The sequence below is a fragment of the Budorcas taxicolor genome, chromosome 9, assembly GCF_023091745.1.
Source record: "Budorcas taxicolor isolate Tak-1 chromosome 9, Takin1.1, whole genome shotgun sequence".
In the NCBI taxonomy this organism is placed as follows: Eukaryota; Metazoa; Chordata; class Mammalia; order Artiodactyla; family Bovidae; genus Budorcas; species Budorcas taxicolor.
Window position 1 is genome coordinate 48,224,904 of NC_068918.1, and position 13,939 is coordinate 48,238,842.

The window sequence follows — 13,939 nt, forward strand, 5'->3', positions numbered from 1 at the left end:
TTGTTGGCTTCTGTTATGTGTGGTCAGGAGCATCTTTTTTTTTTTTTTTTAATTAGAGTATACTTGCTTTACAATGTTGTGTTGGTTTCTGTTGTAAAATAAAGTGAATCAGCTATATGTATTCATATATCTCCTCCCTCTGACTCCCCATATTCCACCTCTCTAGGTCATCAGAGACCATGGATCTGAGTTCCCTATGCTATACAGCAACTTCCCACTAGCTATCTATTTTACACATGGTAGTGTACACACGTCAGTGCTACACTTCAATTCTCACCATCTCCCCCTCATGTCCATGAGTCTATTCTTTACATCTACATCTTATTGCTGCCTTAAAAGAGGTCCACCTGTACCATTTTCTGGATTTCATATATATGCATTAATATATGATATTTGTTTTTCTTTTTCTGTCTGACTTCACTCTGTCTGACAGACTCTAGGTCCATCCACATCTCTGCAAATGGCACAATGTCATTTCTTTTTATGGCTGAGTAATATTCCATTGTATATATGTATGTGTTTGCTGCACTGAGTGGCCAGTTGGATGACACCAGGTTTTCCTCAGGTTCACACCACTGATGTGAACCTATCCCAAGTTGTCCTATACTCCTTACCCAGCCACTCTCTTGACCTTGGTGACTGATTTAGTCCTTTCTTTGTCCTGACCCTATCCTCAACTGGGTCATTTCTCTTCCCTTATCTACCTATCTTTTAAAATTAGTACTAATTTTTTAATCTCAATACTCACCTTTAGAAAAGTTCAATACTTGAATTCATTTAGATGTGTGTACAGGCTTCCCAGGTGGTGCTAGTGGCAAAGAACCCACCTGCCAATGCAGGAGGCATACGAGACACAGCTTTGGTCCCTCAGGAAGATCCCCTGGAGAACAGCATGGCAATCCACTCCAGTATTCTTGACTAGAGAATCCCATGGACAGAGGAGCTTGGCAGGCCACTGTGCATGGGGTTGCAAAGAGTCAGACATGACTGGTATGCAACTAATAGTAGCTTGATTTTCAAACAGTAGATTTTCAGGTGTCAGAGGTCAGCTGTTAAGTTGAGCTATCTAGGGAACAAGAAGACTATCCTGGCAGTCTTAAAAAATCTCAGCAGTGAGATGACTGATTACCCTGCTTAAAAATCTGAACGTGGGACTTCCCTGGTGGTCCAGTGGCTGGGACTCATCTCTCAGTGGGGACCTGGGTTTGATCCCTAGTCAGGGAACTAGATCTCACATGTGGCAACTAAAGATCCTGCATGCAGCAGCAAAGCCCAAGGATCCCGTGTGCTGTGACTGAGACTTGGTGCAGCCAAATAGATAAAGAAACATTAAAAAAAAAAAAATCTGAATACTAAAAGAAAGAGGAAAAACAGCATTTTATACTTGTCTCCTGCAGATCAACCACAATGAGCTACACACTTTCAGATGACATTATCTTTTTTCATTCTCACAATTTAAAAGTTTAGGAAGTTTCCCCAAATAACTGCTGTTTAGACACAGAGCTGGGATTTTAACATGTAACTCCTCAGCTCCTGCCATACTAGCACTCTGCCTAAAAATCACAGCTACTTCTTTAAAGATTCTGACATTCCAAGTGTGAGAAAATTAGTGGCAGCAGTCAGTTCAGTGACAAAATTACAGGAAACTATATAGGATCTTATGTTTCAAGATGAATTTTTGACAGCACTAGAGACATTTTATGAAGAAGTCATGAATTTGACTGGGTTATGCTTAGAACATCTACTAGAAAACCACTTCTTAAATTACTATTTTATTTTCTATGGTATTGATGGAAAGGAAACTGTATAATTTGCTTATGTGTCAGAGGTAGTCTGTTTGTTTACTGTTAATGATAGTCAAAATATCTGACATGTAATAATGTTCTGGTAACACTTAAATCAACCTGATTATATTGGAAAACTAATAAACAATAACTAGAATTTTTTTTAATATGCTTCTGGCTGTGGAAGCACTGCCAATCTGTAAAATATTTGAATTCCAAACCGCAAATGGATGTGTATTCAATTGTATAATCAAAGGGGAGGAAATAAAAAACACAGTTTTGACTGAGCAGCCTTTTAACCTGAAATTAAAGAAAAATAACTGAAAATTATAAAAGGACCCTTCAATTTTGAATTTTAATTTTAGGGAATTAATATTATTTTGTGACCATGATGAGGTTAGTGTAATTGAATTCTTTTTGGTAATCGAGTTTCATAGGTGTGACTGGAAGCAGCTGCAAAAGCAAATCAAGTTTTCTCAGAAAGAATATTAATAGGATTCTGAAATTCCTCATTCCCAAGAGAAAAGTAAAACTTAAGCTAAATACTTGAAAGAATACACATTTTACATGTTTCTTTTATTAGTGATGAGAGTTGCTTATTAATCAATGTTTAACAATGTAATTACAGCTGTTTTAGTCTCACCAGATAACACAGATTAATAAATGACCTGCAACTAGTGAAGTGTGCAGAAAGGGTAATGAATTCTTTCCATCAGCACTCTAATTTATTAGTAATAAACAAAGACCATGATGAATTAGGAGAATTGTAGAGTTTCTGAATATTGAAATCAAATTTCCAGATGAAAGCATTTAATCATTCAGCTTTCCTTCATTTACTTCTCTTCATGTCTGATAATGTGGTGGGATTTGCTTTTCTGGACTGCATTAAATAGTTCATCTAAAGCTCATATCTTATACTGTTTGCAAGTTTACATTGATCCAACTCTTATTATTATATATTAGTTTTTACCTAACACTGAAAGTAGTATAATTTTGATATCAACAAATCAAATTATGATGTTGAGAAGAGCTCCTGTTCCAGCTTGAGGAGGCACTATTGGATGAGGCACTATTTTTCCAAAACTGGTTTTAACTATGTAGAATTCTATTTGACAAATTGAGTTAATTCAAAGGAGAAAGACACAAATTCATATGCTTTATGATAAATATAACCAAAATCTGATGGGGAAGAAAAGTTACTAGTCATATGCACACATATAATTAACATTGTACAATATTTGACAATCATTTGAAATATGTCTTTAATTCTAGCCCCATTTTGAACTTCGGTAGCAGAGAGGAGTTCAAATATGAGCACTACCTGGTGGCATATGTTAATTATAATACATATCCCTTCTGTTGTCTCCAGTTACCACCATATGCTATTTTGTTATCACTTTTGTGGGGAGGACATTCCAAATCTGAGTCACTAAATTAGAATTGCAATATTGCATTAAAAATAATTAGAAGCATAAGATACCAAGGCTTTTCTTACATTATTTAAGACAAGAAATGATTATGCCTATATATGTGTATAAACCACATGTATATATGTTGTGTGTATGTGTATGTACAGGTCACATACTGCTGAACTGTATTTTAAGAAGTAGATCCTGAAAGAAAGGCATAAATCCCTTTAAGTCACAGGATAAAGAGTGAACAACAAGTGTGAAAAGTCAAAGGATAAAATTTGAAGCAAAATAAATTGTTGCACTAACTTTGTGCTCAGAATGGGAATAATTTAGTGAGAAAATTATTCTCTCCTGATGAGAAAGCCTAAATCAGAATTTTTCAAAACCGCAAGGGTTGACACTGATTCCTGTATCCACTTACTGCTGTAGGCACCCTCTTTTCTTGTATCTTGAGTCTAGCTGGTTAAACAGAAAGCTTTTTCTTTCATGTAAAAAAGGCAAGTAAGTAGAGGGAGAACTACTTATACATAGGCAGAAGGTAACCTAGTGCTTTTTCTACATACAAATTTCCAAAGGAGGGTGTTAAAAGCTTCAACACTAAGACTGGAAAGTGTAGCCTGCAATTGCTGGAGAAACCGAAGTCATCATACATCATTAGGAGGGATGTGAAATGTTTCAGGTACTGTCAAAAAAAAAGTTTGACAATTTCTAAAAAAAATTAAATGTAACTGTGATTGGCTCAATTCCAGAAAAATAAACGACCCAATCAAAAAATGGGCCAAAGAACTAAATAGACATTTCCCCAAAGAAGACATATGGATGGCTAACAAACACATGAAAAGATGCTCAACATCACTCATTATCAGAGAAATGCAAATCAAAACCACAATGAGGTACCACTTCACACCAGTCAGAATGGCTGCGATCCAAAAATCTGCAAGCAATAAATGCTGGAGAGGGTGTGGAGAAAAGGGAACCCTCCTACACTGTTGGTGGGAATGCAAACTAGTACAGCCACTATGGAGAACAGTGTGGAGATTCCTTAAAAAATTGCAAATAGAACTCCCTTATGACCCAGCAATCCCACTGCTGGGCATACACACCGAGGAAACCAGAATTGAAAGAGACACATGTACCCCAATGTTCATCGCAGCACTGTTTATAATAGCCAGGACATGGAAACAACCTAGATGTCCATCAGCAGATGAATGGATAAGAAAGCTTTGGTTCATATACACAATGGAGTATTACTCAGCCGTTAAAAACAATACATTTGAATCAGTTCTGAGGAGATGGATGAAACTGGAGCCGATTATACAGAGTGAAGTAAGCCAGAAAGAAAAACACCAATACAGTATACTAACACATATATATGGAATTTAGAAAGATGGCAATGACGACCCTGTATGCAAGACAGGAAAAAAAGACGCAGCTGTGTATAACGGACTTTTGGATTCAGAGGGAGAGGGAGAGGGTGGGATGATTTGGGAGAATGGCATTCTATCATGTATACTATCATGTAAGAATTGAATCGCCAGTCTATGTCTGACGCAGGATACAACATGCTTGGGGCTGGTGCATGGGGATGACCCACAGAGATGTTATGGGGAGGGAGGTGGGAGGGGGGTTCATGTTTGGGAACACATGTAAGAATTAAAGATTTTAAAATTAAAAAAATAAAAAAACTTAATACTTAAAAAAAAAAAAAAAAAAAAAAACTTCCAACAACAAAAGTCCAGGGCCAGATGGCTTCACAGGCGAATTCTATCAAACATTTAGAGAACAGCTAACACCTTAACTTCTGAAACTTTTCCAAAAAATTGCAGAGAGAGAAACACTCCCAAACTCATTCTACAAGACCACCATCACCCTGAGACCAAAATCAGACAAAAACATCACAAGAAAGAAAATTCAGGCCAGTATCACTGATGCAAAAGTCCTCAACAAAATACTGGCAAACTGAATCCAACAACACATGAAAAGGATCATAAACCACGATCAAGTAGGATTTATCCGAGGGTTGCAAAACTTCTTTAATATATGCAAATAAATGTGATATACCACATTAACAAATTGAAGAAAAACCATATGATCATCTCAATAGATGCAGAAAAAGCTTTCAACAAAATCCAACACACATGATAAAAATAAACAAAAAATAAGCTCTCCAGAAAGTGGGCATGGAGCAAACCTACCTCAATAAAATAAAGACCACATATGACAGAGCGACATCAAACATTATTCTCAAAGGTGAGAAATTGAAAGTATTTCCTCTAAAATTAGGAACAAGGGTTGTTCGCCTTCTTAGCACTATTATTCAGTATAATTTTGGAAGTCCTAGCCATGGCAATCAGAGCAGAAATGCAAATAAAAGGAATCCAAACTGCCAAAGAAAAAAAGAAATAAATGGAATTCAAAATGGCAAAGGAGGAAAACTGTCACTGTTTGCAGATGACATGATAATATAAATAGAAAATCTTAAAGATGCCCAAGTAAACTACTAGAACTAATCATTGAATTTACAAAAGTTGCAGGATACAAAAATAATACACAGAAATCTCTTGTATTTCTATAGACTAACAATGGAAGATCAGAAAGATATTAAGGAAACAATCTCATTTACCATTGCTACAAAAAGAATAAATTATCTAGGAATAAACTTACCAAAGAGGCAAAAGACCTGTACACAGAAACTATAAGATACTGATGAAAGAAATCAAAGGGAACATAAATAGATGGAGAGATATACCATATTCTTGGATTAGAAGAATCAGTATTGTGAAAATGACTATACTACCCAAAGCAATCTACAGATTCAATGCAATCCCTATCAAATCACCAATGGCATTTTTCACAGAACTAGAACAAAACTTTTTTACAGTTTGTTTGGAAACTCAAAAGACCTCAAATAACAAAAGCAATCTTGAGGATAAAAAGAAAAACAACTTGGAGGAATCAGGCTCCCTGACTTCAGACTATACTATAGGGTTACAGTGGTCAAGATTGTACAGTACTGGCACAAAAACAGAAATACAGGTCAATGGAAAAAGATAGAAAACCCAGAGATAAACCTACATACCTATGTCACCTAATCTATGAAAAAGGAGGCCAGAATGTAAAATGGAGGAAAGACAGCCTCTTCAAATAAGTTTTGTTGGGAAAACTGGACAGCTACATGTAAAAGAATGGTACTACAACACTCCCTAACATACACAAAAATAAACTCAAGATGGATTAAAGACCTAAAACTCTTAGAGGTAAACATAGAACATTCTTGGATATAAATCCCAGCAAGATCTTTTTTGGCTCACTTCCTAGAATAATGAGAATAATAAGTACTATTTATAATAGCTAGGACATGGAAGTAACCTAGATGTCCATTGACAGATGGATAAAGAAGTTGTGGTACATATACACAATGGAATATGACTCAGCCATAAAAGGAACACATTTGACTCAGTTCTAACAAGCTGGATGAGCCTAGAGCCTATTATACAGAGTGAGCAAGTTAGAGAAAGACAGATCTTGTATACTAATGCATATATATGGAATTTAGAAAGATGGTACTGATGAACCTATCTGCTGGGTGGCAATGGAAACACAGACATAAAGAACTGACTTATGGACACAGTGGGGGAAGGAGAGGGTGGGACATGGGACAGGTTGACAGAGTAGCATTGAAACATGTATTACCACATGTAAAATCAGCCAGTGGAAATTTGCTGTATGACACAAGGAGCTCACACCTGGTGCTCTGCGACAACCTAGAGGAGTGGGGTGGAGCAGAAGGTGGGAGGGAAGTTCAAGAGGAAGGGGATATATGTATACCTGTATCATGTTGATGTATGGCAGAAACTGATACAATGTTGTAAAGCAATTATCCTCCAATTAAAAATAAACTTATATAAAATAAACAAATTGGACCTAATTAAATTTAAAGGTTCTGAACAGCAAAAGAAACCATAAAAAAGATGGAGTGACAACCCTCAGAATGAGAGAAAATATTTGCAAATGAAGCAATGGAGAAAGAATTAATTTACAAAGTTATACAAACAGCTCATGCAGTTCAGTTTCAAAAAAACAACCAATGCACTAAAAAAAAAAAAAAAAAGGGCAGAAGACTTAAATAGACAGTTCTCAAGAGAAGACACAGGGATGGCCAACACACATGAAAGGATGCTCAACATCACTAACAGAAATGCAAATCAAAACTACAATGAGAAATGTATGATCTCAAAACTACAATGATTCTGACCTCACACTGGTCAGAATGGCCATCATCACAAAATCCACAAACAATAAATGCTGAAGAGGGTATGGCGAAAAGAGGGACCCTCTTGCAATGTAGGTGGGAATGTAAATTGACACTGTCACTATGGAGAACAGTATGGAGGTTCCTTAAAAAACTAAAAATAGAACTACCAGGTGACCCAGCAATCCAACTATTAGGAAGATAAAATCATAATTCAAAAAGATACATGCACCCTAATATTCATAGCAGCACTATTTGCAGCAGCCAGGATGTGGAAGCAACCTAGATGTCCATCAACAGAAGAAAGGATAGAAAAGATATGGTACACACATATACAATGGAGTATTACTCAGCCATAAAAAGGAACAAACTGGGTCATTTGCAGAGATGTGGATGGACCTAGAGAGTATCATACAAAGGGAAATCAGAGAAAAACAAATATTGTTTATTAACGTGTATATGTGAAATGAGAAAAAAAATGGTATCAGTTCAGTTCAGTCGCTCAGTCGTGTCCGACTCTTTGCGACCCCATGAATCGCAGCACGTCAGGCCTCCCTGTCCATCACCAACTCCCGGAGTTCACTCAGACTCACGTCCACCGAGTCAGTGATGCCATCCAGCCATCTCATCCTCTGTCGTCCCCTTCTCCTCCAGCCCCAATCCCTCCCAGCATCAGAGTCTTTTCCAATGAATCAACTCTTCGCATGAGGTCGCCAAAGTACTGGGGTTTCAGCTTTAGCATCATTCCTTCCAAAGAACACCCAGGGCTGATCTCCTTCAGAATGGACGGGTTGGATCTCCTTGCAGTCCAAGGGACTCTCAAGAGTCTTCTCCAACACCACAGTTCAAAAGCATCAATTCCATGGCATTAGGATTGAGAATGAGAATATACTGCATAGGGAACTCTATTCAATGCTCTGTGGTAACCTAAATGAGAAGGAAATCCAAAAAAGAGGAGATATATGTAAACATATAGTTTATTCATTTTCCTTTACATTAGAAACTAACACAACATTGTAAAGCAACTATACTCATAAATATTTTTTTTTAAAAATAGAGAAACAGTAAAATGGAACCTTTGTGCAAAAAGTACAATGAAGATGATTAAGCTGTAAAGAAATAAAATGAAGAAGTTAAAAAAATATATATACAACTGAGCAATCCACTCAGTACATACCCAGCAGAAATGAAAAGAGGTACTTGAATACATATTCACCCGCACTCACAGCACACTGTTCACAGTAGCTAAAAGGTCCTTTGCCAACAAAGGTCTGTTTAGCCAAGGCTATGGTTTTTCCAGTGGTCATGTATGGATGTGAGAGTTGGACTATAACGAAAGCTGAGCACTGAAGATCTGATGCTTTTGATCTGTGGTGTTGGAGAAGACTCTTGAGAGTCCCTTGGACTGCAAGGAGATCCAACCAGTCCATCCTATAGGAGATCAGTCCTGGGTGTTCATTGGAAGGACTGATGCTGAAGCTGAAACTCCAATACTTTGGCCACCTCATGTGAAGAGCTGACTCATTTGAAAAGACCCTGATGCTGGGAAAGATTGAGGGCAGGAGGAGAAGGGAACGACAGAGGATGAGATGGTTGAATGGCATCACTGACTTGATGGACATGAGTTTGAGTGAACTCTAGGAGTTGGTGATGGACAGGGAGGCCTGGTGGGCTGCGGTTCATGGGTTTGCAAAGAGTCAGACAGGACTGAGCAACAGAACTGAACTGAACTGACCCATCAAAGGATGGGTAGACACAATTATTACAATGTATTGTTATTTAGCAGGAAAAGTAAATGAAGTATTGATAAATGCTACAATTTGGAGGAAACTTGAAAACATTCTGAGTGAAAGCAGTCATCCATAAAACACCACATACTGTTCTTGCCTGGAGAGTCCCAGGGACAAGGGAGCCTGGTGGGCTGCCGTCTGTGGGGTCACACAGAGTCGGACACAACTGAAGCGACGCAGCAGCAGCAGCAGCACTGATGGTATGATATCATCTGTGTTAAATATATAGGACAGGAAAAACCCAGAGAAAGAGAGCTGACTGGCAGTTGTCAGCTGGTGAGAGTAGAGAAGAATGAGAATGAGGAGTAACTGGTTAGTAGGTTTCCTTTTGGGTGGTAAAAATGCTTCAGAATCAGATAAAGTTCACAGTTGCACATATTATGAATGTACTAAATACCACTGAATTAACATTTAAAATCCTCAATTTTATATTATATGAATTTCACTTCAATATTATTAAAAACAAATCGGGAAATAGATAAAATCATAATAAACAATGGCTAAGTAGTGTTTACTCCAGAAAGAATGACCAAAATGAGGATCTCTACTTAAGTAAAAAATGTATATAATTATATGAAGATCAATAAAGTTGAAAGAGCCAATAATAACAAAATAAACTCTAATAGAAAGAGAAGGAAAAAATAAAATGATAAATACTAGCAACAGATATTTAACAAAAACTTAATATTATACTGAAGAGTGAAATGTTAATAACACAGAATTTAAGAATTAAGACATCTGTGTCAACTATTGCAATTGTGAAAATTATTGTGGACAATTTTGTTAATGCAATTGGACTTAAAGATGGGAAAATGTTTAAATACCGAAGGAATAAAAATATATCTATTTACAAAACAAATGATACATCCTCAGAAAAATCCTAAAGATACCAAACTTTCAGAATTAAAATAGAATTCAGTAAGCTGGGGAGAATATCCAAAAAACATGCCAAGTTCCATAAATAATTCCCAGTCACAAGTTAGAAAAAAAGGCTGTAAAATAAAAGTTCCAGTCACAATTATTTAAGATTACAAAATACAATTAGCACTTTTCTTTTTAAAGTAAAGTACCTATATAAAGGACCTGGAACACAAAGCTTTCTCAACACTCTTAGCCACCAACATCACTTAGATAAGTTTGTGGTAACAGGTTCCCAGGGCGTTGGGATAGTGTCCATTCCATAGAAGTATTCAGGGATTGGAGTTCCTCAAACCTACCATAGATGCATGAGGGTTCCAGCATGGCAGAGATCTGTAACTAGTCCCAGTGAAGAAGACGGGGAAACTGGAGAAGATAAGGCATTCATGAGATATGGATGATGTGGAGTCAGAGCCAGTGCAAAGGAAGTTGGGTCCATGTAGCAAATTGTTCTCCAAGTCAACTAGGCGGGTGAATGATCAACAATAATACAATTTGTTAAATGACTACTGATTGAGTTCTTTTGCTGAAAGAAAACTATTGTAAAATTTGACTGTAAGACACCATGGTGAGTTATGTTCAAACTTCAAACTGTTACAATCACTCTGGGAGATACATTTTTATCCCTATTAGACAGATGGGGAAACTGAAACTAAACAGCTGGAAGACACCTGCCCTAAATCACAGAATGAATAAGAATAGGGCCTGGGATTTGACCATAGATGTACATGAACTGAAATAAACAACGCAAAGAATAGAGGAAAATGATAGAATGGGAAAGACTAGAAATCTCTTCAAGAAAACTGGAGACACCAAGGGAATATTTCATACAAAGATGGGCATGATAAAGGACAGAAATTTAAGGACCTAATAGAAGCAGAAGAAATTAAAAAGATGTGGCAAGAAAACACAGAATTATACAAAACACAGCAGTGACCACAGGACTGGAAAAGGTCACTTTCTGTCCCAATCCCAAAGAAGAGCGACAAAGAATGTTCAAATTACTGTACAATTGTGCTCACTTAACATGTTTATAAGAGTATGCTCAAATTCCTTCAAGCTAGGTTTTAGTACATGCACTGAGAACTTCCAGATGTACAAGGTGGGTTTCCAAAATGCTGATATTCGTTAGGTCATGGAGAAAGCAAGGAAGTTCCAGAAAAACATCTACTTCTGATTCATTAACTGTACTAAAGCCTTTTACTGTGTGGATCACAACAAACTATGGAAAATGTTTAGAGACAGCAATACCAGACCATCTTATCTACCCCCTGAGAAACCTGTACACAGGTCAAGAAGCAACACTCAGAACCAGACATGGAACAATGGGCTGGTTCAGAGTTGGGAAAGGAGTGTATCAAGGCTATATATTGTCACCCTGCTTATTTAACTTATATGCAGAGTACCTCATGTGAAATACTTGGCTGGATAAGTCACAAGCTGGAATCAAGATTATAGAAATATCAACAATCTCAGATGTGCACATAATACCACTCTAATGGCAGAAAGAATCTGCCTGCAATACAGCAGACCCAGGTTCAATTCCTGAGTCAGGAAGATCCCCTGGAAAAGGAAATAGCAACCCACTCCTGTGTTCTTGCCTGGAGAATCCCATGGACAGTGGAGCCTGGTCCATGTGGTTGCAAGAGTCAGACACAACTTAGCAACTAAACCACCACCAATGGCAGAAGGTGAACAGGATCTAAAGAGCCTCCTGCTGAGGGTGAAAGATAAGAGTAAAAAAGTTGCACTGAAACTCAACATTCAAAAAACGAAGATTACAGCATCCAGTTCCATCACTGGCAAATAGATGGGGAAATGTGGAAGCGGTGACAGATTTTATTTTCTTGGGCTCCAACATCACTGCTGATGGTGATTGCAGCTATGAAATTAAAAGAAGCTTTCTCCTTGGAAGGAAAGCTATGACAAACCTAGACAGCATATTAAAAAGTAGAGACATCACTTTGCCGACAGAGGTCTGTATAGTCAAAGCTATGTTTTTTTCTAGTAGCCATATATGGAGGAGAGAGTTGAGTCATAAAGAAGGATGAGTGCCGAAAAACTGACACTTTTGAATTGTGGTGTTATGACGCTTTTGAATTGTGGTGTTACAGAAGACTTGAAAATCCCTTGGACTTCAAGGAGATCAAACCAGGCAATCCTAAAGGAAATAAACCCTGAATATTCATCGGAAGGGCTGAAGCCGAAGCTCCAATACTTTGGCCATTTGATGTGAAAGGCCAACTCACTGGAAAAGACACTGATGCTGGGAAAGACTGAAGAGAAAAGGACAAGGACAAGATTGTTAGATAGAATCACCAATTCAATGGACACAAATTTGTGCAAATTCTGGGAGACAGTGGAGGACAGAGGAGCCTGGTGTGCTATAGTCCATGGGGTTGCAAAGAATGGGACATGACTCAGCAACTGAACAACAACAATAGTGATGCATGCATACATCATTATTCAACAATGTCATCCAGAATAAGACTGTAGGAATGGTCTCGATGGTTTTCCTGAATAATATTTATTTTCAAGACATATGCCTGGCACTAAGAGTTGAACTAACTACAAAGATCACATTCAATTAGTGAACAGGCACCATCAATTATTTTCCTTTCATACAATATTTCTAACAACAGTGCAGCCTTAGAACTTAGTTCAGTTCAGTTCAGTCTCTCAGTCGTGTCCAACTCTTTGCGACCCCATGAATCGCAGCATGCCAGGCCTCCCTGTACATCACCATCTCCTGGAATTCACTCAAACTCACGTCCATCAAGTCAGTGATGCCATCCAGCCATCTCATCCTCTGTCGTCCCCTTCTCCTCTTGCCCCCAATCCCTCCCAGCATCAGAGTCTTTTCCAATGAGTCAATTCTTCTCATGAGGTGGCCAAAGCCCTGGAGTTTCAGCTTTAGCATCATTCCTTCCAAAGAACACCCAGAACTGATCTCCTTTAGAATGCACTGGTTGGATCTCCTTGCAGTCCAAGGGACTCTCAAGAGTCTTCTCCAACACCACAGTTCAGAAGCATCAATTCTTCGGCGCTCAGCTTTCTTCACAGTCCAACTCTCACATCCATACATGACTACTGGAAACTTAGTTAGGCCTCAGTTATTGATGCTATAGTTATCATATATTATTATTATAGTTATTGAAGCTACTTCTTGAGAAAATCATTTATGGCAAATGATGAGATGGAATAGAAAATTTACTATCAATTTATACATGATGCAAACAGGGGGAATAGAGCAAGTGCTTAGAGACTTTAATAAATGTTGTTTGAGGTTATGTGCTGATACAACATATATGAAGAAGAGACAAAAATAGAGGGTTATATGGAAACATTCTTTGTTCGAACTATCAAACAAACATAGTCCTAAAAAATTTATACCCAAAACCATAAACCAGGAAAGACCCTCTGCTGGGGAACATGAAATTAAAACATACTTATTTCCCCAGATTGTCCAGATAGCACACATGGCTGATTATGAGCTGATTTAATAATTCTTTTTATCAAAGGTGAAAGCATTTGATAGACAAGGATACATTTACAGCATTCTGAATCTATATTCACTTGCCCAGCTGAGCTCAGACAAGGTTATTAAAAATGACACAGAAGCTTTAGGATCTGCAGCAGTAAGAGAGTTGTTTATGGCTGGCTTCCTGGATGTAAAGAAGAGGAAACCTTGTTACAGTAACATGGAGTGTGTTTCTCTAATCAACTGCTAATAGAATGGATATGGGGTAAACAGAGATGGCTTTTGCCAAGACATAAATTTCT